Genomic DNA, 24701 nt, shown 5'->3' on the forward strand with positions numbered 1-24701 from the left:
TTACTTATCCTTAAGTGACACTTTTATTACATAAAAGCATATGACTTAAGATAGAGATTAACTTATAACTTCTATACTTTAGTTTAAGAAATAGAATAGCAAAATTTAAGAAAAAGCCTTTAATAACTTTGATTCAAACTCTAAGTCTAAGAATACTTAGTAATCAAATTTAATATTTCTGAATCTCTATCAATTTTAAGAAGAACTACAATTTGTCACATTAAAGATATTTAGAACATTCATATGAAAAAGAACTTCATGGAAACTTTACTAGGAATGCTAATAATAATCAAATACAAGTTTATAAAATGTAATAAAGCTCCTTCTTTAAGTTGATTTAAGTGAAGCAAATTTTTGATTAGGCATCTCCTCAAGCTTCTCACTTATTTTTATTTTCTTTTTCTTTCTTTTTTCTCTTTTCTTCTATTTTAGGATCTTTTCAATCATTTCTTTTCTTTTGCTTTTTCTTTTTCAAGTGAGGTTTACTATATTTGGATAGCCTTTAATAATTTTGAACTTCACTATCCTCTTCTTAAAGTCAAAACTCTATACCTTTCCTTACTTTATAAATTCATATTAGTTTAAGATTTTTCATAAAGTTTCATTCTTTTCGTCTTACATGAAACTCTAAAATTCTTAACACTTTAAAAATATAATTTTTTTTTTACTTTAAATAGAAAAACATAGTCTTATCCTATCATACCAAATATCTTTAACTTTAGAATTGAACTTCATTATTAAAAACTCTTGACCTAAATTTACCACAATACTTAATAAACATAAGCATATCTTAATATCCCAAGCCATGTTAAATTAATTTTAAAAATATAGTTACTTAAGGACAAATAAAATTTAGTTTACTCCTTTTCAAAAGAAATTTTTCTTTCCCCCAAACTTATGTTTCTAAGTGATTTTAAAGATATTTTTAATATAACATTTAGTAGGTGAAAGAAAACAGTAAATGAATGAAAAGAGAAACTAACTTGTAGAAGCACTAACTGTAAAACTAGATATAGGATTTAAAGCATTAAATAAAACATAATATATTCTAAAGAACTCAACATGAAAGTTTTTACTACAACCGTTTTCAAATGAAAGTACATCACAATACAAAAAACAACATCAATCAAACATAAAAAACAAACTAAACTAGACTCATAAAATATCAATCCTCATGTCCTTCCACTTCATCATTTGATTCTTCTTCTTCTTCATCATCATCATCATCATCATCATCATCATGAATGGGAGTATAAGGAGTGAAACTGGGGCAAGCAGGAAAGTCCGTATTAGGTCCACCCCTAAGATGTCTTACCCTAGAATTTTAATATCATGTTGTAATCTCCTCTGTTGATATTCATCATTATATGCATTCCTTGCTTCTATCTCTCCCAACTGAGTTTGAATATTAACTATATCCATTTGTTGAATCATGAGTTGATCCATAATAACTTCAAGCGATGTAGATTGAGAAGTAGATGCCCCTACAACAGATGTAGAATGCCTATCCCTTCTTCCACTTATAGAATCAACAAATGATTCTACTTTTTGAATCATATGCCTCCCAATCGGATTCTGTAGCTGTAATATCTCTTCATTTCTATGAGATTCTACTCCTTATTGTTCACATAGAGTGAAAATCAAGGTAGGGTATCCCAAAACTTCAGCTGTAGAACTACCAGCTATACTCCAAGCATGCTGAACTATAAGTGCACCTACATCTATTGCCTTCATTTTCTAAATGCAATACTTTAGAACAACTCTATCTTTAGTAACATCAGTCAAATGATTTGTTGGCAACAGTCTGACAGAAATGTAGTGGTGCCATACTTTTGACTGAGTAGTCAACATGGAAGCAGAGAAGTTAACTATTTTGTTATTCTTAATCTTTCATTCTCTCTTCTGTCAGTCAAAAATGCCAGTGATGAATCAGTTATCACAAATGCAGTGTATTCTTTAAAAAATACATTTCTAAGCCCATAAAAAGCATCGATCCTTTCAGCAGAAAATTCGACCTACTTACCTCTCACCAAGATGTGATCTTCAGTAGTAAATCTTAGGTTTGCATCAAATTCCCAATCCATCGACACAATTGCTATGGCAGTGAAGTAGAAGATTCTTTCCCAGTTATTGGAAAGAATTAATCTCTAAACCTCGCCACCCAGGTTTGCAAACACCCGTTCTTGGACCATTCTTTTTGTCTCAATCTGAGTTTTGTAACTATTCTAGGCTTTGAAACTAACAAATCTTCATGCATCAAAGTCCTCGGACGGCCTTCCCTCTTAACTTGGGAAGCCATTCAAAAATTCTATGAAAATCCAAATATAGTCCAAATAAATCATAAAATCAAAATCTAACTCCTCAAGAAAGATTATTTGGTAAGAGCTTTTTACCATGAGTTTTCTTCAAGCTTTTTTCATAAAAAATCCCAAAATTTGGATCTCCCAAATCCATGATGAAATTTAAAAATTTTTAAATTAAAGTGAAGCTCTTACCTAGTGAAGATGAAATCTATAGTTTTTAGCCTTTGAATCCTTCTCTTTTGCCCATAATGTGATGCCCGAGACCAACGTCTTGAGGTAGGTGATGACTCAAGCAGTGAAAATGGAGTTTGTCCGTGTGATTTTATGATCAAATTCAGTGTTCTAAAGCAAACCAACATCCTAACACTGAAATCTAAACATCAAAATTCAAAACATAAACATAGATAGTGTTCATTATAAAAGAAATGCAATCCAACTTAACAAACTAAAACAAACAACACTAAACAAAAACATTCCGTGCATAAATTAAGATCAAACATCTTCTTCACTATCGTCGTCCTAGATATTTCTCATAGATTGGTAGTGCACATATATGTTGTAGAAGGGTCGATATGGAAATTTATCAGTTTAATTTTCCTTCTCAATCCAAACATGTCCTCAATCCAAACATGTTTCTTCAACATTTGTAACAATCCATCTTCAATACGCTCAGTATGTTTAAAATGTTCCTTTAGTTTGTAATCCAGATGATCTAACATTTCAGTAATATTTTCAATCACATGCATAAGATTCTGCACATCTTTCTCTACCTTCTTGATCTTCTTTGAAAGTGCACTCGAGTTGTAGTAGGGCTGAAGAGGTGATGAATTCTAAGATCTTTGATCCATCAATACATTCATATCATTTTCATCTCCCATTTCAATACAATTGTAATAGACTTCTGAATCCATTGTCTTCCAAGGAAGAATCACTTTTTCCCAACTTTCATAAGGTACTTGCGATTAACTACATAGTAGGAAAATAGTGGATAGATACCCAAGTCTAGTTTCAGATCCATTCACAATCAAACCCAAAATTAATTTCTTAATAATAACTCCAAAATCAATAGGTTTTTCGGTTTGAATGCAATAATTTAAAATAGTGCTCTCCTTTGTTAACTTACTAATTTTAATTGTAGACAGTAATTTTGATGAAATGAAAAAGTGTCAGGCTTTTGAAATTGGCTTTAAAAATGATGAAGGAAAACTTACATTTCCATCATCTCTGGTTTCCCAATTTGCATCTTCATTCGTAAGGTAGCGATAGAGTTCATTCATATTCTCTCTTGTAGGGGTAAAGTTTGCATAATGGCAGATAGACACATTTTCAATCCTAAACATCTCGTTTATTCTTGAAGGAGTGAATTGAAAAAACCTTCCTTGCACGTAAATCATTCTTTGGTTGATCCCATGAAGATTTCCATAAAATTCTTTTACTACAGGAACAACATCAGTAGCAGTAGTGTAGCAAAGAACTTCCCAATGCCTCTACGTAATAGTCTCTTCCACTCGAGTATTCGGTGTGTTGAATCCTCGATTCACAAATCCCCATTCTTTGATAAGCCTCTTTTTCACTAGAACTTGATCATGTAATTGTTGCACATTAAAACTGACAAACTTTCTCCGGTTAAAAATTTCAAATTTAGAGGAGTTTCTAGAATGGGAAGCCATAGGATTTTGAAAAATGGTGACTTTTCCTTCATTTTACCCCCTAAAATATGGTTTAGAGTCGGTTTTTATGAGTTATATGGAGAAGAAACTGTCAAAACTACCATTTGACACGTTTTTCAAAACCGCCATTTGACACATTTTAACCATTTTCTGACCCGCGTCGCATCATGCACTAGCTCTCTGGAAAGTGGTGCATCATGCGCCAGTTCCAAAATTTTTGCCATTTTGATTTTGATCCAATAAATTCTTAAATTTTTCATAAAATTAGGAAAATAAACATGTTTCTAAATATTTTATCAAATACACGGACTGTATAAAGACATAAACATAAATATACGTAAAATATTTCAAACAAAACAAATTAAAAAAACTAAATAAACAACATTACATATGGGTTGCCTCCCACTAAGCGCTTGGTTTAATATCGCCAGCTCAACATTCCCAGTCTTATTCTAGGTGACCCAACATTACAGTCTCTTTAAAAGCTAATCTTTGACCATCAAAATATGATTTCAATCTGTGCCCATTTACTTTAAATATTCTTCCAGTCTTGAGGTCTTCAATACTAACTACCCCATAGGGATAGACTTTTAACTTTGAATGGCCCTATCCACCTAAACTTCAATTTTCTAGAAATTAATTTCAATCTTGTATTATATAATAAAACTTCCTATCCAGGTTCAAATTCTCTTTTTATTATCTTCCGATTATGTCATTCTTTCATCCTTTCCTTATAAATCCTTGAATTAATGTAAGATTCATTTCTAATTTTCTCAAGCTCATTCAATTGCAATAATCTTTTCTCACTAGCTTCTTTCAAATTAAAATTGAATTCTTTTATCGCCCAATAAGCTTTATGCTCCAATTTAATTGGCAAGTGACACGTCTTCTAAAAAACTAATCTATAAGGGTACATTCCTATAGGTGTCTTATAGGTTGTTCTCTATGCCCATAATGCAGTATCCAATCTAGTAGACTAATCAATTTTACTAGGATTAACACTTTCTTCAAAAATTCTCTTAATTTCACGATTCGATACTTCTGCTAAACCACTAGTCTAGGGATGATAAGCAATTACAATTTTATGCATTATATTCTATTTTTTCACCAATCTTGCAACTGTTGCATTTCTAGAATGAGATCCTCCATCGATAATGATTATTCTCGGCGTTCCATATTTTGTAAAAATATTTTTAATTAAAAATTTTGAAACACTCCAAGCTTCACATCGAGGTAAAGAAATTGCTTCAATATTTTTTAAAATGTAATCCAATGCAATTAATATGTATATATTTCCAAATGAGGGTATAAATGGTCCCATAAAATCCAATCCCCATGCATAAAAAATTTCAATTTCCTAATTAAAATTTAGAGGCATTTCATTTCTTCTTGAAATATTACCTACTCTTTGACACTGATCATATGTTTTGATATATATATTAACATCTCTAAATAGAGTAGCCCAATAAAATCCAGATTGTAAAATTTTATGAATAGTTCTATCATTTCCAAAATGTTTTCCAAATTCAGAACCATGACATCTTTGAATAATTTCCTAAATTTCTTTTAAAGGAACACATCTTCTCATCATTATATCCTTACGTTGCTTATATAAATAAGGATCATCCCAAAAATAAGATCTTGCATCATGAATGAATTTCTTTTTCTGCTATTTTGTTAGTCCATATGGTAAAATACTACTAACAATATAATTTACAATATCAACATATTAAGGTATTTCCCATACTTTTACAATATAAAGTCGTTCGTCAGGAAAAGTTTCATTAATCTCTTTTTCTAAATCAAGTATTTCTTCTTGTTCTAGCCTAGATCGATGATTAACAATTTGATTATCAATCCCTTTCCTATTGACTACTACAAAATCAAACTGTTGCATCAGAAGTACCCATCTAATTAATCTTGGTTTAACCTCCTTCTTTTGCATCAAATATTTAATATTCAAATGGTTAGTATGCACAACACATTTAGCTCCAATCAGATATGATATAAACTTATCAAAAGCATACATAAAGGCTAATAAATCTCTTTTAGTGGTGGTGTAATTAGATTGAGCATCGTTAAGGTTCAATACAAGATTAGTCTTTTCACAACACTCCAAAACTTTTTCTAAATGATTTAGACATATTTTGTATGAAGTTCCAAATACAAAAAAATCATCCATGAAGACTTCAATCACTTTTTTAATCAAATCACTAAAAATTGACATCATACACCTTTGAAATGTTGCAGGTGCATTACATAAACTAAAAGGCATTCACCGAAAAGAAAAAGTTTCATAAGGACTAGTAAATGTTATTTTCTTTTGATCCTCTTGAGCAATAGGTATTTGGTGATAACTGGTACATCCATCTAGAAAACAAAAATATTTATGCCCAGCTAATCTATCCAACATTTGGTCCAAAAAGGGTTAAGGAAAATGATCATTCCTTGTGACAGAATTTAATTTTTTATAATCTATGCAGATTTTCCATCCAATGATTTGTCTTGTTGATATTAATTCATTATGATCATTTGTCACTACAGTCACACCTCTTTTATTTAGAACACAGTGAATTGGACTAACCCAAGCACTATCTGAAATAGGATATATTCTTCCAGCATCTAACCATTTTAAAATTTCTTTCTTTACAACTTCTTTCATCATAGGATTTAATCTCCTTTGAGGGTCGGCTCTTGGTTTATGTTAATCTTCTAATAAAATTCTATGCATACAAATTGAAGGATTGATTCCTTTAATATCAGCTAATGTCCATCCGAAGGCTTTCTTATATCTTTTCAAAGTTTCCAACAACTATTTTTCTTGCATAAATGTGTAGGAAGTGTTTTTAGTTCTAGTTCAGGACTAAAAACAGGTAATAAATATAAATCTCCTAAAAATGTATACTTTAAATGTGTAGGAAGTGTTTTTAGTTCTAGTTCAGGAGGTTTCTCAGTAGATGAAATCAAATTCTTATTACTCTCTGAAGGATTTAACATTTGAAATCTTTCCTGAACATAATCCATATCCTCTTTACTCACTTCCATAGATTCATTTTGAATTTTATCCTCATCTTGATATTTCATATATTCCTTTTTAAATTCTCTTTCAAAAGTTTTCTTGAAATATTCATGGCTTAAATATTCATTAATATACATACTGAAGCATTCAATCTCTTTCTCTTTTACAGAGTATCTCATTGATTTTACAATATTAAATGTAACCTCTTGATCACTAACTCTCATAGTTAGTTCTCCTTTCTGCACATCTATAAAAAATCTTCAAGTGGCTAGGAATGGTCTTCCTCAAATGATAGGAATTTTTTTATCTTCCTCCATATCTAATACAATAAAGTCCACAGGAAAATAAATTTATCTACTTTTACCAAAACATCTTCTATAACTCCTTTAGGATAAGTGATTGAACGATAAGCTAATTGAAGAGTTACGATTGTAGGTGAAATATCTCCTAAGCCCAACCTTCTAAAAATTAATAATGACATAAGATTAATACTGGCTCCTAAATCACATAATGCTTTTCCATAAAATTGTTTGCCAATAGCACAAGAAATTAAAGGAATTGTAAAAATTTTAGGAATTGTAAAAGACATAAAACTTGAGAAAATGTCAATTCGTGGTTGTAGAAGAAATTGTACTTGAGCATAAAAATTTAGAAATTGCCATGAATGTAGTCCAGAAAAAAATTCAAGTTATAGCTAACCTCCTCTTACTTTCTATTGTAAGATGAGTTAGAAGTTTTTTAGGGTATGCAATTTTTACAAGCAATATATTAAGAATTTTTCAAAAAATTACGAAGCCTTTATGCCAACTTTTGGAAAAAGATACAAAATTTAATTTTAATTAAGAGTGCATTAATGCCTTTGAATTATTGATAAAAAAAATGATCATTGCTCCTATAATTGTTTCACCTGATTGGGAGAAACCGTTCAAACTAATGTGTGATGGAAGTGATTATCCAATTGGATTTGTATTAGGGCAGAGATATGACAAAAGTCTTAAAGTTATACACTATGCTAGTAAAACTTTAAATAATGCTCAAATTAATTATATCAGTACTGAAAGAGAGTTATTAGCTATTGTTTATGCTTTTGATAAGTTTAGGTCATACTAATTGAAGCTAAATGTCTCGTGCATACAAACCACTCTGCTATAAAATATTTGATGCAAAGAAGGATGCAAAACCAAGATTAATTAGATGGGTACTTCTGATGCAGGAATTCAATTTTGTGGTATTAGATAGGACATGATCTGATATTCAAATAGCTGATCATTTATCTAGGCCAAAACATGAAGAAATATAGGATCTTGAAAGAGAAATTAATGAAACTTTTCCTGATGAACAACTTTATGCTGTTAGAAAATGGAAAATATCATGGTATGCTGATATTGCGAACTATATTATTTCTGTTATTTTATCATATGGATTGACAAAGCAACAAGAGAGGAAATTTATTCATTATGCAAAATTTTACTTTTTGGATGAACCATAATTGTGCAAATAATACAAAGATTTAGTTATGCGGAGATGTGTGCCTTATAAAGAAATTGAAGAAATTATCTAAAAATGTCATGATTCGAAATTTGGGTGTCATTTTGGGATTGATAGAACTATTCATAAAATTTTACAATTTATATTTTATAGGCCTACTGTATTTAGAGATGTTAATATACATATAAAAGCATGTGATCTAAGTCAGCGAGCAGGAAATATTTCAAAATGAAATGAAATGCCCTTAAATTTTTTATTGAATGTTGAAATTTTTTATGTTTGGGAGTCTATACAAATATTTAATCAAAAATATTCTTACAAGATATGAAATGCCGAGAATAATCATTATTGATGGAGGATCTCACTTTCGGGATAAACGATTTGAAAATTTGGTGAAAAAATATAATATTATACATCAGATACAACTGCATATCATCCCTAGACTAGTGTTTCAGTAGAAGTATCTAATCGTGAAATCAAAAGAATTTTAGAAAAAAATGTAAATCCTAATAAAATGGATTAGTCTGCTAGATTAGATACTGCATTATGGGTTTATAGAACAGCTTATAAGATGCCCATAAGAATGTCCCCATATAGATTAATTTTTAGGAAGACTTCTCACTTACCAGTAGAATTAGAATATAAAGTTTATTGGGCTATTAAGGAGTTTAATTTTAATTAAAAATATGCTAATGAGAAAAGATTATTGCAACTGAATGAGCTTGAAGAAATTAGGAATGAATCCTATGATATTTCTAGGATATATAAAGAGAAAATGAAAGAATGACATGATAAAAAGATAATAAAAAAAGAATTTGAGCATGGACATGAAGTTTTATTATACAATACAAGATGAAAATTATTTCCTAGAAAATTGAAGTCTAGGTGGACAGTTTCATTCATAATTTTAAAAGTCTATCCTTATGAAGTTGTTAATATTAAAGATCCCAAGATTGGAATGATATGTAAAGTGAGTGGACACAAATTAAAACCATATTTTTATGGTCAAAGGCCAAAATTTAAAGATACTGTAATGTTGGGTCAGCAAGAGTAAAGAGTAGGAATGTATGACATTAAACCAAGTAATTTGTGGGAGGCAACGCATATTTATCTTTCTTTCTGTTTCTTATATGTTCTTATAAGTAGAATTATATATATAAATTTAAAACATCTTTATTTACCAAATTTTATGGGAGATTTAAGAGTTATTTGGATTTAAAACAAAATGGTGTAGAAATTTGAACTCGCACCCGAGGTGCCATTTTCTAAAGAGCTGGCGCCAATTGATGCCAGAAGCGTCGTGGTTGCCGGAACAAATTTGGATGATTTTAAAGGTAGTTTTGGGTGATTTTTGGCTGGTTTTCTTCCTAATAACTCCCAAAAACTGAATTATAAAGTTACTTAACATTGGAAAATGAATGGAAAGTCACCATTTTTCAAATCTTATGGCTTCTCACTTTAAAGAAACCTCTAGATTTTGATTAAAGAAACCTCTAGATTTGGAATATTCAATAAGAGGAAATTTATTAGTTTCGATGCGCTGAAGTTATATGATTGAGTTCTTGTGAAGAAGAGATTAATCAAGGAGTGATTCTTGTTTGAGGATTCAACACACCAAATACTTGAGTGGAAGTGATTATTGCACAGAGACGCTGGGTAGTAGTTCTTGTGGTGAAAGAGTTTAATGCTAATCTTTAATGAATTAACCAAGGAGTCGTCTATGTTCGAGGCAGCTGGGTACGATTCATTCCTTCAAGTATAAACGACATGTTTATGATTGAAAGTGTTCTTATTTGTCACTATACAAATTTTGTCCCTACAAGAGACAACATGGATGAACTCTATCGATTCCTTACTGATGAAGATGTAAATTACGAGATAAGAGATAATGGACATGTAAGTTTTTTCTTCATCATTATTGAATCCTGCATCAAAGGCGTGGCATTTCTTTATCATAAAAACTACTTTCTCCCTTGAAAATCAATAAAGTGATAAAGGAAAGTGCTATGTTGAATTATTGTATTTAAAATAGAAGTTCTATTGATGTGGGTGCTTTGATTGTAAATTTGTTTTAGGTTTGATTATCAACGGATCAACTTATGGGCTGGGACATCCATCTACCATATTCCTGTTGTACAGCTAGTCACAAGTGTCTTATGAAAGTTGGGAAAAAGTGCTTCTCCCTTGGAAGCCTATGGACCCAGAAGTTTTTTGCAACTCATAAGAAATGGGGAGAAGAATGATATGAATATTCTTATGGATCAATCATCCTAAAATTCATCGCCTATTCAGCCTTGCTTTCCTTATAGTTCGCATGATATTTTGAAAAGAATAAAAAAGTTGGGGAAAGAGGTACAAAATATTATGAATTCAATTGGAAATATTTCCTGATAAATTTGGTCATTTGGATTGGAGGATGCAAAAACAATTCGAACATACCGAGCATATTGAAGAAGGTATGGTGTTTATGTTTAAGAAAAATGCTTAGATTGAAGAAGATTTGACGAACAAATTTGCTCACCGACCTTTTTACAACTTGTACGTTCACTACCAATCCATGAGAAACATTCCAGAAGATGAAAGCGAAGAAGAAGTTTGAACTCATTTTAGTAAAGAATACATAATTATTATTGCTTATATGTGTTATTATGTGTTTATGTTGGATTTCATTTACTTTTATTGTTAAACTCTATCTGTGTTATATGTTGAGTACTTAATATTTAATCTTTTAACGTTAGTTTGTTGGTTTGATTTCAATGCAAAATTAGATGTGTTGGCTTGAAAAATGTTGGTTTGTGATCGCTTGGATTTTATATATAAATGTTAATTTTGTGTTGTTTATGAAAATAGGTGCTAGAAATTGTTTATTTATGAATATAAGTGTGGTATGCAACATATTTCAAAAGAAAATTTAAATTTAAAAATTTTTAGAGTTGGTGTTAGAGGTGCCAGATTCCCGAAAACGCTCAAATTTACTTAAAACCATAAAAAACGCCTGTAAAAGCCCATTTTTACTGCTTTGGTCATCTCCTACCTCTAAACCAAGGCCAAAACACTACATAGGTCTTGCCATTTGGTGGATTTGTGGAGATTTGAAGGCTAAAAAGCCTTGGATTCTATCTTCCCTTGGTAAGAGCTTCACTTTAACATAGAAATTTTTTATTTCACCATGGATTTTTCCTACATTATGGAAATCTGAAAATTAGAGTTTTTTATTGAAAAAGTTTAAAAAGAACACATAGTGAAAAGTTTCGTACCAATTATTTTTACTTTTGGAGTTTGATTTATGATATTGTGAATTTATTTGGATTTTATGTGAATTTATTTAGAAATTCCTATGGCTCCAAGAGTGAAGAGAGGAAAGCCTTGGAAAAATTTTGATGCGAGGTGATTCATAAATTTAAAGGCTTAGTACAATTATAATACTATTATGGGGACCGGAAAATTGTATCAGGAACATGCAGTTTCAAACTCAGAAGGAGAGATCAAAAGATTGATAATTGCTCGGAAATGAGAAACATTTTGCTACTTCACCGTAGTAGCCATTGTTCCTATGATTTGAGAATTTTATGCCAGTCTGTGGTTAACTACGAACGAGCACATCTATGTTCGAGGTAAACATGTTGAATTTACTCGAGAAAGAATCAATGCATTTTATGGGATGCAAAATGAATTTCATTGTGAGTACACTGCATTTGTGATTTTTGATTCATCACTTGATGAAGTAATTGCCTATCTTACTGATGGAAGGGGAGAATGGAAGATTAAGAATGATCACGAAGTCAATTTCTCCACTTCCATGTTAAATGTTCAATCTAAAGCATGAAATTACATTATCTCTACAAAATTGCTTCCAACTAATCACCCAAGTGAAGTAACTAAGGAAAGAGCAGTACTAAATTTTTGCATTCAACAAATGAAAGTTATTGATATTAGTGTTCTTATTGTGCATAATGCTTAAAGTATTGCTAGAAGTGGGACAGCTTGTGGTTTGGGTTATCCTGGCCTGATTTTCACTTTATGTGAACATCTAGGAGTAGAATTTGTTAGAAATGAGGAAATGTTGCAAGAACTTAAGCCCATTGTAAAAACCAAAGTGCATAAATTTGAATCATTTGTTGGATCTAGAAGTGAAAGTAGTGACAAACCCTCAACATCAGCTGCAGGACCATCTACTTCCAATTTGTTTCACTTTTAAATATTAAAGAGCAACTAATGATTCAACAATTAGATATTATAGCAATGTAGAACAAAATAGGTGGTTTGGAAGCAAGAAATGCTTACAAAAATGATTATAAGTAGAGAGGAGTACAATATGACATTGCATATGAAGAGGCAATGATTAGATTTCTGAGGGGTGATTATAATGTAGAGTTTCCTACATGCCCTAGCTTCACAACTTATGTGCAGGAAAACAAAGAAGAAAAGGAAGAAGAAGAGGAAAAAGAAGAAGATGAGGAGGAAGATGATGAGTAAAATTTATTGGGTTTTGTTTGTTTTTATTTGTTGTTATTTATTTATTTTTAATGTTTTTGTTTGATTGTTGATGGTATGATTGGAACAATTTATGTGCTTTAATTATGGACTTATTTAACTTGTTTGTAGATGTAGTTGTAAACTATAGATTTTTATTTCAGCATTGTTTGTTGCTTTAATTTACTGTTTATGTCTTTAATTTATCCTTTCTTAGCAAATCCTTTGATATATTTTGTTTCATTTAATGCTTTAAAGCCTATACTTTTTGAATTAGTACCTACAATATGTTAGAGCCAAGTTTCATATTCAGAGCCCTTTACAAAGTTCTATTTTTATGCATTTACTATTTTCTTTCTCCTATAAATTTTTGTACTGCATGTTTTACTTATTATTTAAAAATCTAAGTTTGGGGGAAAAAATTTCTTTAAAAGAAGTAAACTAAATTTTATTTGTCCTTAATTAACTATATTTTTAAAATTAATTTAACATGACCTTGGATATCCGAGTTTAACTGTAAATGAATAAATTTTTGTTTGAACATGTTATGGTAAATTTAAGCTAAAATATTTAATATGATGGTCAATTCTAGAGTTAAGATATTTAGAATGAAAGAATAAGGCTATCTTTTTCTATTTAGAGTAAATGAAATTGTATTTTTGAAGTATTAAGAATCTTAGAGTTTCATATGAGAAGAAAAGAATGAAACTTTATGAAAAATCTTTAAAGCTAATATGAATTTATAAAGTGAAGGAAGGTAAGAAGTTTTAACTTTAAGAAGAGGATGGTGAAGTTCAAAATTATTAAAGGCTATCTAAATATAGTAATCCTCACTTGAAAAATAAAAGATAAAATTTTTTATACTGAATTTATTTTTACTGAGATTGAACTGCATACTTACTATTTGTGTTGTCGTGTGTGTATTATAATATTGAAAGATATTTGCAACACACCACAAAACCGCGCATCACTATGCCAATAATACCCTTAATGAAGCTCAAATTAATTATATCACTACCGAGAAGGATCTTTTGGCCATAGTATATGCTTTTGATAAATGTAGGCCATATTTGATTGGAACAAAATGTATTATTTATATCAACGCTATTAGATATATGATATCAAAAAAAGGTTGTGAAACCAAGACTGATTAGATGGATCATTTTGATGTAAGAATTTGATATCATAGTGTTGGAAATGAAGGGTACTGAGAATCAAGTTGTTGATCATTTATCAAGTTTGGATCAAGGGAATTCATGTGATTATGAAGACAGGATTAATGAGAATTTTCTTGATAAGCAACTATATGTTATTACTGAATGACATATTCTGTGGTATTTTAAAATAGTAAATTTCATAGTTATTGATATTATGCCCTATGGTCTGACATACAATCAACAAAAAAATTTATCTATGATGCCTGATATTATTTCTAAGAGGACCCATATCTTTATAAAAAATCTAAAGATTAGGTTATTAGGAGATGTGTACCTATGGAAGAAGCCCTTGAAATTATTAAAAAATGTAATGATTCTGAATTTGGGGAAACTTTTGGGGTTGATAGAATTGCTTTTAAGATTTTTCAATCTAGATTTTATTAGCCTATTTTATTTAGAGATGTGAATGAATTTATTAAAACTTTTGATAGATTCTAGAGAGTAGGCAATTATTCTAACCGTGATGAAATTCTCCTAAATTTTACTTTGGAGATTAAAATTTTTAATGTTTGGGGTTTATACTTTATGGGTCCCTTTGTACCTTCAAGGAGGAATCTATATATTTTGATAGCTGTGGAATATAACTCAAAATGGATTGATGTAATGAATCTTCTAAATTGTGATGCTCAAGCGCAACAAAATTCTTAAGAAGATTACCTTTAACAAATTTGGTATGCTTAGAGTGATCATTAGTGATGGGGTGGAGCTACTTTAGGAATATAAAAATTGACACATTAGTTACAATGTATGAAATTAAACATAGGATTATCACAACATATCTTCCTCAAAAGATTGGTTTAGTAAAAATATCTAAATGAGAAATTAGAAGGATTTTAGAAAAATTTGTCAATCCTAATAGAAAGGATTATTCTTTAAGATTAGATGATGCATGATGAGCTTATAGGACTGCTTATAAATCACTTATAGGAATGTCTCCATATAGACACATATTTGGCAAAGCTTGTCACTTAGCTGTGGAATTAGAACATAAAGCTTATTGGGCTCTTAAAGAGTTCAATTACAATATGAGGGATACTAGTAAGAAAATCTTACTGCAGTTAAATGAACTCGATGAGATTAGACAAAAATCTTACAAAAATGTGAGATTTTTTAAAAGGAAAATGAAGACTTAGCATGATCAAAAGATTCCTGGGAAAGATTTAGAGCATGGACATGAGGTTTTACTATATAATACCCGTTTGAATTTATTTCCTGAAAAACTTAAGTCCAGTGGTCAGAACCACTTACTGTAGTAAAAGTTTATCCTTTTAGTGCAATTGATATTAATGATCCTAAGAGTGGTAGAGTATTTAAAGTGATAGCATAGAGACTTAAACCTTACGTAGGAGGAGAGAAATAGATGATGAATGAGATTTTAATGTTGCGTCAACCTAAGTAAATATTTGGATTCATCGGGCTGATGACGTTAAACTAAGAGCTTCTTAGGAGGTAACCCAAGTTTTTGTTTATATTTTTTTTTGTGTTTGTTGTTTAATGTGGAGGGAATTGATTATATTTTCGTGTTGATTTTTAGGTTTGTGAGTGCTTCACTTTGTTTAGTATTGTGTAAATTATGGGAGGCGATTCGTTAGTCTTCTGGTTGTGACTTTTGATGGTAGTAGGATCAACCTAGTCCTCTACACCCTAGTTCTTAATTGAACAAAAGAAATTATAGGATACATGTTAATTTTTGAATAGGATAGGTCCATTTCAATTCCTTACTTCTTATTTTGACCCTTTTCTTCTATCATGTTGGTTCAATAAACCAGCTATTGGAGGTGTATGCAGATGATATTTTCTTTGAACTACCAGAGGTGTATATTTTATTGAACATTATAATACTTAGAGGTTGAAAACACATAATCCAAGAGTAAAGATGCTATTTGGACTTAAATATCCTTACAAAAATGTGTAAAAGCATTCGTCAGTAAATAGAAAGACATTTTGTTGGAGATTTGGACTTGGAGTAGGAAGATGTGATGAGAAAGGGGATGAGTGATCCACATTTATCTTTAGCATAAGATAGTGAATTTGTGTTTAATATGTGTGATTTAGGACTTGAGGAGGATGAAAAATTACAAATTAAGAAACCAAGATCAAATTTGGGCTGGGTAGATAAACAACATTGCCCGTGTCACCTAAGTGCAAATGTAGATTGGGCGCCTAGATGCCAATAAACTTGAGCGCTAAGGGGACACACTTTAGGAAAAGCAGCACAAGAACACTTCCATCATGGTGCCTAGGCATCTCTTCCATATTCTTAACAAAATGCCTAAACTGACCCAGTTTAGGTCATTTTGGTAAAACCACCTCCCCGACTCTTCTTCGACGATAGAGATGTGATACTCAGAGCTTCCCTTTACCTTCAATTTTTTCTTGATCCTTAAAGCTTTAATGAGTGGAAATCACTCCCATAAGGTAAAATCTACTTCCTAAGCTTATTATTTCAATTTTTATCTGAGAATTTTCATGATTTTTGGAAGAGAAGGTGAATGTTTAAGAATTTTGGCGAGAATTTGATTAAGCACATAAATTAGATTATATGCATCAACACCATTTCTTAGCTTCATTAATTTGCATTTTCATTGCTACTGATTTTTTAGGGCTCCTAAAATAAAGGTGGAAAATTCAAATCAACTTTGTATGACAAAAATAAGTTCGTACGCTCCAAAGCCCATGATCGTTACAACACTTCTTAGTGTCTCTCCAAACATGTACTTAGGCCAATGACCTCTGGGGCTAATGTATAGAAGAAATTAATGGATTGGTGGGGATAACTTAGTGGAGTTCCCAGTTTGTACACCTTATCAAATATATGAGCACAATCAACTAATGCAAGAGGATGAGGAGGAAGAAGAAGGTGATGATGGTGATGATGGTGATGATGGTGATGATGATGATGAGGATGAAGAAGAAGATGATGGTGATGATGATGAGGAGAATGAAGAGTATTTTATTTTTATTTTTTGTATGTGGATGTACTAGATTATGTTTTTATTTATTGCTACTGCTATTGTACTCTCTTCATTAGTTTATATTTTTTGATGTGGACTAGTTTTTATAAGTCTGTTGTAATATTTAAACTTTCTCTAGTGTAATTTCATTTTAATCCTATTTAGATGTGATTTAATTGTTACTACATGTAAGTTTTCTCTACCTGTATTAAAGTTATTATGTTTTAAAAGTGATTTTTCACATGTGGTGTTAACTTGGAATTACTACAATTTTGAAAAAGGAAAGACATCTTATCTTTAGTTTATATACCATGTAAATGAGATTTGACCAGTGTTAAGTCAACTTATAGTTCAACATTAGAAAAATGGTTTCACTATTCATTTTTGAGAAGAGTTATATATTTGTAAAATTAGGTATCCTTATATATATATTTCATAAGAATTGAGCTTCTCTTCAAATAATATTTTCAAAAGTTTAAAAGTAGTGGAATGTGGTATGCTTTACTTGAGGAAGATGATAGTGGAATTCAAAACTATTAAATTCTTATCTAGATATAGTAATCTTCCTAAAATTATGCTAAGGATTGAAATGCACATCCTAAAGTAAGAAAATGAATGATTAAAAGAAAATATTGTATGAGGGGAAGTTTGAGAAGGAAGCTAATCAAAAATTGGTTTCACTAGGATTTTTTTAAAGTTGAAACAATATTACATTCCTAAGCTACTTATATGTAAGATGTACTAGTATTTTAAATAGAGACCTTAAATTTTATTTGTACTCCACCTAAGATACATTAATTAACAAGTATTAATTACTTTCTAAAGTAAATAGAAAATAAGGTTTTCATAATTAGATGAAAGGTTTTTTTTATGCACTAGTGTTTTACTTCTTTACTATAGTTATTCTTAATTTACACTATGAATTTTGTGAGGCAAAATTGTTGCTAATTTTAATGAAGCCTACTCCCTCAAATTAAATAAATTTGGTATTATAATTCTAGTGTTACTTGAGGACAAGTAACATTTAAGTTTGGGAGATTTTGATGTGTAGAAAACAAAGCTTGAATTTCCTTATGTATTGCACATTTTTATGGATGAAATTGCACTTTAAAGAAAGATACTCTTATATTTTTCTTGCAAATACAGTACAACAGATATTTGAAATGAAGCAAAGTGGATAAGAAATGGAGGAAAGTAGTGGTGATTTAAAGCTAAGGAGGACCCAAGTGGCTGGCGCCTTGGTGCTAGAGTTTTTGGGCGCCTAGGCGCCAGCCCACCCAGGGAACTCGAGAAACTTGCATCTAAGTGCCAACCAGTGTGAGCCATTATGCCACTGCACAAGCACCTTGTCGCTATATTTTTGGGCACCTAAGCGCCCATATCAAAAACTGGTAGATGGAGAGTGGTGCCTAAGCATCAGCCCAGTGGCGCCTAGGCGCCAGAAACTACATATGCAGTTTTTATCAGTTCCTTTATATGATGAGGGACGTTATTCTGCCAAGGAGAGGAGCTTTTTGAGAGAGTTTTGACATCCTTTTAGAGGAGAACAAAGGTAGATCTTAAATTTTTTGATGTAGGATAGAATTGGAGAGCATTTTTGAGGGAATTGATAAGAATTTCAATTATAAAGTGAGGAGAGAATTGAGGAGAGTAACAAAGGGACTAGAAGATCCTTAAGGAAGCAATCTCAGCCCTTTATAAAGGGAGACAGCTAAGTATTGTGTAATCTTATCATTATATTATTGTAAACACAATTATATAGTGGATTTACTTGTTTTCAAAGATGCTTAGTGGTGTTTTCTCAATGCTTTATGAGTAGTATTTTTTACCTTTTCCATGTAGTGATTAAGTAAGAAGTGTAGGAACGAATGAATGCTTTTAAAATTGTATTTAAATTTATAATGTGATGAGCAACTGATACACAAAAAAATGTGTAATTTTATGTATACATTTTATGCTTATATTTGGTGATATTGCACTTTAAAGAAGGGTATTTCCATATTTTTTTGTAGATATATTGATTTTAGGCGTTTGGAGCAAAAAGGAAGAGATTTAGAGTCAAAATGTAGATTTTTAGCATACTGGCACCAGAGGTGCAATTTTTAATTTGGTGATATTGCACTTTAAAGAAGGGTATTTCCATATTTTTTTGTAGATATATTGATTTTAGGCGTTTGGAGCAAAAAGGAAGAGATTTAGAGTCAAAATGTAGATTTTTAGCATACTGGCACCAGAGGTGCAATTTTACAGAGAAGAGGCATCATAGGTGCCAGAATCTAGAGAGGAGCGTGAAACTCCAAGAAAGAAGCACCAGAGGAGTTAAAGACTGATTTAAACAAATTGTTAGCGGTTATTAACTTTTTTTGAGATGTTCTAGAAGGATCCAAGTAATTAAAATGCCCCATGGAGTGGTTCAATGCATATAGACACTTTAAAAAGGCTCTTGAATGAGAGATATGTATTTTGGATTAAGGGATTTTTCTCTAGGTGTGAAGAGGTGTGTCTCTTGGGAAAAAGGAGGGAATTTTTGAAGAGGGGATGGTGCCACTCTTAAGAAGGGGGGAAGTCTTGTAAGAGTGGTGGAGTGTTTGGAGGAGCGTTAGGTTTTGGAGAGGATTTTTTTCTAGAGTTGTAAGAGGAGAGGGAAGGTGAGAGATTTCATCTTCATTATATTTCTAAGAGAGAATTGAGTGTGATTGTAAAGAGAAAAAGTGCTTAAAGGGAACTTCAAGGGATTTGTTTGAGGAGGAGTGTGAGATGAGTTGTGTTTTTTTTCCTTTCTTTGTTTTGTGAACTCGTTTTTATATATAAAATTCATGTTTTTTGGTATCCTTCTGATGAATTCTGAGTAGTCTTCTTTATCCTTCTCCCTACAATGAGATATGGTTTTGTGAGGAATTAATATTGTTGTGAAAGGTTTTAAATGTCAATAAATTGTGAAGATTCAAATTCTAATCTTCATTTAATTTTTGATCTGGCCAATTGAATGTTAAAATTTGTAGAGAAACATAAGATCTGAAAGGGATATGTTTTCTACAACAAGGTAAAAGTCACATACATTTTCATGAATGAGAATGTAGTCCACAGGTTTGAGAGAAAAAAAATAAAAAAAAATATTTTAATGGGCATAGAGTTGAAGATTTTAGGATAGCAGACTGAAATCCATAATTTGGTACACTTTCTTGGAAATTAAAGCTAGATTGTTAGCCCTCATGGGAGGAAGAAGTGGGAGCTCTAGAGTAGGAACTAATATCCTCTTATCATAACCACAGATTTAGGGACCAAACTCTGAATTAGCCAATATTTTTTATGCACACTACAGATGATAATTAATAGGAGTTCTCCTATTTGACACAATAAAATTTTATATATAATTTTAAATGATTTTAATTACTTCACTATCTGTAAACTCATTTCAAAGGGGAATGATACTTTCTTAAAATTGAACTCTTCGTTAAAAAACTTTGTTTAGTCTTACTAAATTTAACTTTGAAGTTTTGAAAATAGCTTATTTAACTTAGTCTTTTTAGCTACATTTCCATTAACATGCATTAAACGTACTTTTGACCTATTTTTCTTACTATGGTTTTATAGTTTGAATATTGTGTTTTACGTTATAACTTTAAGAAATTCAACCTCTGTGTGGGATCGATACTTAGGACTTCATTAAAGCCCTTTATTACTTGAGCAATATGTATACTCGATACGTATACTTGCTTAATTATTAGGTTTGGCAGCATAAAGATTTTAAAATATAAAACTATTTATATTAAAGTGATTTTTATTGTGATATATCTGTATATTTATTCATTGTGCTGTCGTGTGTGTTGTAGTATTGAAAGATACAGCTCATACACAAAAATCTACACCAAGTTTTTGTTGTCATTGTCGGGGAGGTACGGTAAATACCCAAACACAGAGAAATCATCAATAAATACTTCCATTTCATGTTCAATCAAATTACTAAATATTGACAGCAGACATCTTTGAAATGTCGCAAGTGCATTGCATAGTCCAAAAGACATTCTACAAAAAGAAAATGTTCCATAAGGGCTTATAAATATTGTCTTTTATAAATATTGGGGCTTATAAATATTGTCTTTTCTTGATCCTCAGGAGCAATTGAAATTTGATGATAATCAGTATATCCATCTAAAAAGTAGTAATATTTGTTTACAGCCAATCTATCTAACATTTGGTTCAGAAAGGGTAAAGGAAAGTGATCTTTCTTGGTGGCCATGTTTAATTTTCTATAGTCTATACAAATTCGCCAACTAGTAACTTGTCTTATTGAAATTAATTCATTTTTCTCATTTACTTATTTTCTCATTTACTTCAACGGCCTCTCCTCCTTTCCTTGGAACACAATGAATTGGACTTACCCAAGCACTGTATGAAATACGATATATAATTCCACCATCTAACCATTTTAAAATTTCTTTTTAACAACTTCTTTCTTTATTGGTTTTAATCTCCTTTGAGGATTAGCTTTAGGTTCATATTGTTCATCTAATAAAATTTTGTGCATACAAATTGAAGGACAAATTCTTTCAGTATCTGCAAAAGTCAATCCAAAAGTCCTTTTAAATTTTTTTTAACATTTCTATTGATTGTTGTTCTTGAATTTGAGTTAACTCAGAAGATACAATAACAGATAATGTAGATGAATCTCCTAAAAACACATATTTTAAATGAGCACGTAATACTTTCAGTTCAAGTTTAGGTGGTTTAATATTTGAAGGAATAGGATTTTTCTTATCATTTTCCAACAAACCTAAAGTTTCAAATTTTTCTTGAATATAATCTAAATTTTCTTCTTTTATTTCATTCTCATTCTCACTAAATTCTTCTTGCCTAAATTTTTCTTCAAACTCTTTCTTAAATTGCTCATTACTTAGATAATCAGTAACTTCTATCCTAAAACATTCATTGTCTCTTTCTATTGCAGAATATTTCATAGCTTTTGCAATATTAAATGTTATTTATTGATCATTAACTCTCATTCTTTTTATCTTTCTCCATATCTAATACTATAAAGTCTAAAGGAAAGAACAATTTATCCACTTTTACTAATACATCTTCTATAACTCCTTTAGGATAAGTGATTGATAGATCAACTAACTGAAGAGTTATAGTAGTAGGGGAAATATATCCTAAATCTAAACGTTTAAAAATTGATAGAGGCATAAGATTGATACTAGCTCCTAAATCACATAAGGCTTTTCCATAAAACTTTTCACTAATTGCACAAGGTATAGTAAAACTACCAGGATCTTTTAACTTTTAGAAAGCTTTTTTGGATCATATCACTACCTCTTAACTAAGTGCAACAGTCTCATGATCTGCAAACTTCCTTTTCTTGTTTAGTATATCTTTCATAAATTTTACATAACTTGGCATTTGTTCCAAAGCCTCAATGAAAGGAATGTTTATCGTTAAATTTTTAAGGATTTCCAAAAATTTTGTAAATTGTTTGTCTTTATTCTTCTACTTTAGTTGTTAACAAATTGGAGGTAATGATTTTTATTGAGAAACTTGTGTTTGTTCATTATCATTATGGCCACCTTCCATCTCTTCCTTCTCCTCATCAACTTCAGTTTCTCTTTGGATTCTTTTTTCAATTTATTTTTCACTTCGTAACTAAATTGCTTTAATTTTCTCCTTATTTTGATCTTTAAGATTAACTTCCACAGTACTTGGAAGATTTCCTGAAGGTTTGTTACTAAGTGCAGTAGCATTATGTCCTAATTAATTTTAAATATTTCTTATAGCAACCCCTTGATTTTGTATTTAATTTTTCATATTCAACATTACCTCTTCCATCATTAACTTCTTTTCCTTAACTTGTGGGTTAGGGTTAGAGTTAAATCTAGGAGGATAATAAGGTCGATAATTAGGATTTCCTTGATTATTTAAATTTCCTGAGGGTAAATTGTTATAATTATTCCAACTAAAATTAGGGTGATTTTCCATCCGGGGTTGAAATAGTTAGAATAGGGATTACTATTTTAATTATTAATAGCATTCAAAGTTTCATAAGATGATTGAGTATCAATTATCTATCATAGTGAATTTTCCTCTAATACTTGTGGTATTTAAGAATAGTTCACTCCAATTTGATCAATCTATTATCGATATAACACCAATTTGAGATGCTAAAATAGACATTACATCAGATTCATGAATACTAGCTACTCTCTTAGGATTTACTCATTCAGAGAGCCATTAAAAATTATTAGTAGTCATTTATTCTATTAAAGAGTATGCTTCATCAAAAGGTTTTGACATTAAAGATCCACCTACAACAGCATCTATAATAGATCTAAGTGATCCTACCAATCCATTGTAAAATGTTTGAATTATTAACCAATCTGGTAAAGCATGGTGTGGACATTTTTAAGGAGATCCTTAAATCTTTCTCAAGCTTCATATATCGATTCCCCTTCAAACTGATAAAAAGATCTAATATCGTTTCTAAGCTTAACAGTTTTTGGGGGTGGAAAATATTTATCAAAGAATTTTTGTGATAGTTCTCCCCAAGTTCTCATAGATCTAGGTGCTAATGAATTTAACCAAGTTTTAGCTTTATCCCTTAATAAAGAAAGAAAAGTCTAAGCCTACCAGCATCATTAGGCACTCTGTCATATTTAAAAGTAGCACAAATTTCTAAAAAACTAGCAAGATCTAAGTTAGGATCTTCAGCAGGTGTTTCTCCATACCGATTATTTTGTACCATTTGGATAATAGCAGGTTTAAGCTCAAATGAAGTAGCAGCCACATCAGGATTTTAAATAGTTAAGTAAAGTTCATATGCTGTTGGATTAGCATAATCTTTTAAAGGTCTTCGTCAAATTTCATTTATTTGATTATCTAAGTTATTCGCCATTATGTTCAAAATTTTAATTTCTGTTTGTTGTTTTCAAATTTTTCTAATAGTACGTTATAATTTTGAATTATAAGGTACTAAACCTTCAGATCCAATATTTCGCATAAAAAAATATAATAAGCAAATAAAAATTTCTTAAAGATACTCTTAAATATATAGTTATATATATAAATATATATTTGGATTTTTATTTTTTAATGGTGCTGAAAACTTGATGTTTTACTTTAGTAATAATAATTTTAAGCTCTTAAGATTGGGATTCTACACAAGTATATGTATCATTATCAAGTAATATAAGACTTTCTATTTAAGTCCCAAATATTGATCTCATTGGGAAGGTTTAAATTTGAAATGAAAAATTAAGTAAGAAATTCACAGAAATCAAACAAAATTATTGTCACTAATTTCAAATGTGTAAAATGCTAGCAAAACTAAATTATTAACTACTAGCAAAACTTAAATGCAGAGATTAAAAATAATAACTACTAAACTATGTTTATGTGATGAAGTTTTCTTATATGAAAAAGCATCTTTCCCACTACAATGATTTTGGTGAAATGAGATGAGATAAATGGTTAAGATTTGTATTGTGCCAAATAGGAGCCATTTTAACTCTATACCCAAATTCATTATTATAGAAAATCATTGACTAATCTTAGGTTTAGTCTCTAAATCCATGGATAGGCTAGTA

The sequence above is a fragment of the Phalaenopsis equestris genome, unplaced genomic scaffold, assembly GCF_001263595.1.
Source record: "Phalaenopsis equestris unplaced genomic scaffold, ASM126359v1 Scaffold000796, whole genome shotgun sequence".
In the NCBI taxonomy this organism is placed as follows: Eukaryota; Viridiplantae; Streptophyta; class Magnoliopsida; order Asparagales; family Orchidaceae; genus Phalaenopsis; species Phalaenopsis equestris.